We start from the raw sequence: 4,539 nt of genomic DNA, 5'->3' as shown, positions 1-4,539 counted from the left end.
TAGGGAAAGTTGCTCCTCTCTACACTACGGTGCTTGTGAGCTACCTTTTGAAGTGTCGACGCGAGGGAGAGTTTTCACCGTATTTGATGGCGGTAGCAAAAACGGTTGAGAAAGCGATAACGAAGGTAAGGGCTCCTTCCAAATTTTTAGTTTGCATATAGGGATTTTATATGTGTGATTGATGTCTGATTGTCTTGAGTGTGCTCTGTGATAAGTATGAAAAATTATTAGTGATAAATGAGTACTAAAAGGGGAATCTTTTAATAGCTGCATTTACATAATGATTGTTGTGAAAAGAGTCGGAGTATGCTCATGCATTTCATAGCTTGTGGTGACCGCGATGGGCCACAGTGTCAGTGGTGACCGCGGTGGGCCACGATGTTAAGTGGTGACTGTGATGGGCCACAAAGTTAAGTGGTGACCGTGATGGGCCACAAGGTGGTTCCATGTGATAATTGGTCTATCTTATCCTTACGAGGATTTAAATGATATGTAAGGCATGTGATAGGCTACACTCTAGTAAATCATGCTAGCCTGTAAGAAATTACACCTTGGTAATTAGTACTAAGGTCTGTGATAAGTGGTACAATTATGATTTACGCCCCTTCGAGGAGGATTTTTGTTGGAAATTTCGGAATCATTCGCATTGGCATATACACATTGCATTAAGGTGCTTGGCACGCGAGTCATGTTTGTTATACTATGATGATTGTATATACATAATCGGTTGTTGTTTGTTATTGTTCCATAATTGCTTTGAGGTGTGAATTTGGGTTGATTAAGTTTCAATGTAAATATGTGTTCATAATTGATGTTATGAATGTTTGATGTGTGATTGAGGTGTGAATTTGTAGAGATTAATTTGGTGTGAATTATGTGTTCATAATTGATATTATGAATGTTTGAAGTGTATTTGATTTAGAGCCATTTTAGAACTGAAAATCTGCATTTTTCTTAGTTGTATTCGGCTACGAAAGTGCTGTATTCGAATACGACAGTGCAGTTTTGTTAAAAACTTCATTTTCGACATTTTTTATGAATTTTTTACATATGAAAACTCTTTCGATGAGTATGCTAAGACGAAAGGTTCTCTTGAACATTTGAAAGTATAAAAATTGTGCTAAGTGTTATTTGTGAATTTCGGTTGGTGACCCGTTACATTATTGTGGACCAGGCTTACGCCCCAGGTTATTAGAGTTTGGAGTCGTGCTGGAATTGCAACGATGTCGAAGACATGGCATAGCGATGATTTTGATTTGTAATCGAAAGCAGTGAGGCTTGATGCCGCTTGTGGATCCTCAGTATCCAGTCACCCTCAATTAGATTAATGATCAACTTAGGGTTTTATTTATGAATTTTATTTATTCTCCCTTTCTTCTTGTCATGTTGTTGTTGCAATGAAACTTATGTATTTGAAACAAACTATTTTTGGCCGGTTGTTTATTATGATGTAATTATTTATGACTTTTGTCGTTTGTGTTATGACATGGTATTTTTATTAATTTGTTTCGAAAAAAACAATATACTCGCGCTGTTAAAAGTTGCAGTGTCACAGATTCAATATTTCATACCGTCCATGCCTACCAAAAAGCTTCAGGAGAACTAAACAATCTGGACAAGTCAGAAGTATCATTCAATCAAAATGTGCTTAAAGAAGACAAATATGTAATTTGTAATAGGATTGACGTAAAGACTATGGATACACACTATGAGAAGGTTTCTCACTTATGAGAATTTGTTGATGGCTAGAGCGTTTAAAAGCATATACTACCCACATAGTATTACTTTTGTGGAAGCAAATGTTGGTTTCCATCCAAGCTATGCATAAAGGAGTGTATGCAGGCTAATGAGGTATTGGAGAAAGGAGTTAAATTAAGGGTGGGAAATGGTAAAAGAATCATAATTTAAAATGATGTTGTAGAAGGAGAAATACAAGAAATGTGAGATATGAATTGTGTTTTATTTTAAAATCGTTCATAAAAAAAAAAACACTAACCTAAAGTAATTAAAATAGAGTAGATAAACAAAAAAAAAAAAAAAACAGAATAACACAACCAATTGATCTTAGTTCACCACCAACACGGTAGCTACGTCTTGTCCCTTCAACCTAAAGGATTTAATCCATTAATTCACCATTGAATCACACTTCCACTGAACCTTCTACTAGTCCAATTAATTGTGTTCGAGTCTTCTCATAAGAGGGTGTTTACAAAGTTATACTTTCAAAAAAAATTGTTTGCACTAGGTAAAATAAAAATTAAGAACAAGAGTGTAGAGACGACTGTATTATGCTTATGGTAGTGTGTTGTTTCTTGTCTTTTCCAAGTAAGGATTCCATGTCCTTTTATAGAGATCTTTAGGGCTTATGAATGTTGTCCTGATTGAAAGAAATCTACATGTATCATGAAGTTTCATATTAAATCTTTTGAGATTGATACACCATTAAAAACTTGTCAAAACGAATTGTTGTAATAGATTATATTTATCTTGGTATAAAGACATAAGGAGTGGAGAATACGATGATCAGAGCATGTCTCATAAACCTTCAAACAAATAAAGGATTCATGGTGTTTATTAGAGGATGCGCAAAAACTTTGTCTTCTTCAGAGTGTTGAATTTTATCAGAACATTGACTTTCATCATAGCATAGATTATTAACCAAAGTTAGATGATCAGATGCTTGATACGATTATCAGATGCAAACGATTAGGTGCATTATTCTAAATTAATTTTATAATCAGAAAGATAGCAAATGAAATAAAAACCGAAAGATATTAAACACGTAGCTGCATCTATAAGGTAGAAACAGTCAGACAAGTTTTGTGGATGCAATGCAGCCACAAAAAGCAATACAAGATTCTCATCTAAGTATTTCTACATAAGGATTCAAAGGAGTTAATAATGAGAATTAGGTCTTAATTGATCATGAGAATCATGGTAATTAGTTTATGCATCAAGATTGAAATTAAAAAGACTTAATTGCAGTTTTGGTTCTCTATTATTATCAATTTACGTAATTGATTCATTTATTTCAAAAGTCGACAATTATGATCCTTTAATTAAAATTTTAAACTAAAAAAAATGATCTTTTAATATATTTTAAACGATCTGACATACAATTTTATGATATAGAACCATTTAAATGTATTAATTATTCATATATAATTAATTAAATTAAAATATGAAAAAATTTCTAAAGTTGAAATTTAAATTTTTATGGAATTTTATTCCAATTTCATAGGTATTAATCACTGTACATTATCGTATCATATATTATGTTATTTAAAATATCCCACGTTATCATTTTTTAGTTAAAAAATTAAAGGAATAGATCAAAACTATAATTTTGAAATAGAATTGGTATTTCGTAAATCATTAAAAGTATGAACTGAAACCGGAATTAAACCAATTAAAAGAATCACATTAACTTAGTATACAATATTGTTATATTATATGGTCTTGAAGCATATGCTTGTAAATATGTCTCCCAACTTGATCAACCGAATAAAATCACTCACTTAATTGAGTATCTAAATTACTTTCAGTTTTCTTTTTTTTCTTAAAGAACAAAAATATCAACTAGAATCAATTTCGATAAAGATAGATAATTTCGCTTACACCAATTTTCGTTAGTTAGTAATAATAATAATAATAATTTTCTATATTGTTTTTTCACTTAAAACAGATTCTTCAAGCATATTATCACAAACTGAAAGCAATCAACACATTTTTTATTTGCAAGAATTGAAACAGTTTTTATTACTTATGTTTGGTGCAATAATGAAGGACAAGATTTTGACTAAGTAAAACAACATTTAAATTTTCACATAAAAGAGTTGGAATTTGAAAGGGAACCTTGAGTTAATGGAGCAAAGATTGAATCCAAAGTCGCTCAGTTGCTGTGTGAGTCATACTTCTATACGCAGCTTCAAAACTAGATCTAGCTACAAGTGTTTGCTTTTTCAAACTCCATGAGATTAAGTTTGGTTCAAAGAAAATGCACGAGCCTGAAGTGGAACGATTGTCATATGGAGTGGAACGACGCTCATTTGGATCATTGGTCCAGTCTGCTTCACAATAAGCACAAAGAGAGAAGTGATCAAATATAGGACCACATTTAGGGCTGTGTATGGTTGGCTTTTTACAAAAACCAAACCATGTCCATTTTAAAACCAATATATGGATTTAGATTTATAATCAAATCCATTATTTGGTTTAAAACCAATTATAAAATCGATTGTAAAACTGGTTATAGTTAAATAACCGATTTTTAGTTATGCAACCAGTTTAGAAAAACTCAATTTTAAAATCGATTTTTTCTAAAAACCGATTAAAATTTGGTTATACTCATTTTCTCAAAATCAAATACAAACTTACATAAATTTGACCTCTACCAACACATTTTTTTACAACTACAGTCCATCTATAAAACTATAGCCATAATAACCACTGTACCTATAACTCAACTACAGTCCATCTATAAAACTATCATGTTACAGTTCCATAATTTACTCAAGTATTTAGTCTTTAAAATAGCAA

The 4,539-nt window shown here is 31.5% G+C and overlaps 1 long non-coding RNA gene across 1 annotated transcript in view; it reads right to left on the bottom strand.

Annotated features, from left to right (window-relative positions):
• Positions 1-4,067, bottom strand: part of LOC140920850 (uncharacterized) — a 23,761-nt gene extending 19,694 nt beyond the window's left edge. The window contains exon 1 of the long non-coding RNA XR_012163406.1: positions 3,856-4,067. This is a non-coding gene — a long non-coding RNA (uncharacterized lncRNA). The remainder of the gene's footprint in view (positions 1-3,855) is intronic.
• Positions 4,068-4,539: the final 472 nt, after the last annotated feature.

The sequence above is a fragment of the Cicer arietinum genome, chromosome 6 (assembly GCF_000331145.2).
Source record: "Cicer arietinum cultivar CDC Frontier isolate Library 1 chromosome 6, Cicar.CDCFrontier_v2.0, whole genome shotgun sequence".
Classification (NCBI taxonomy): domain Eukaryota; kingdom Viridiplantae; phylum Streptophyta; class Magnoliopsida; order Fabales; family Fabaceae; genus Cicer; species Cicer arietinum.
This window is presented reverse-complemented; position numbering and strand designations above follow the sequence as displayed.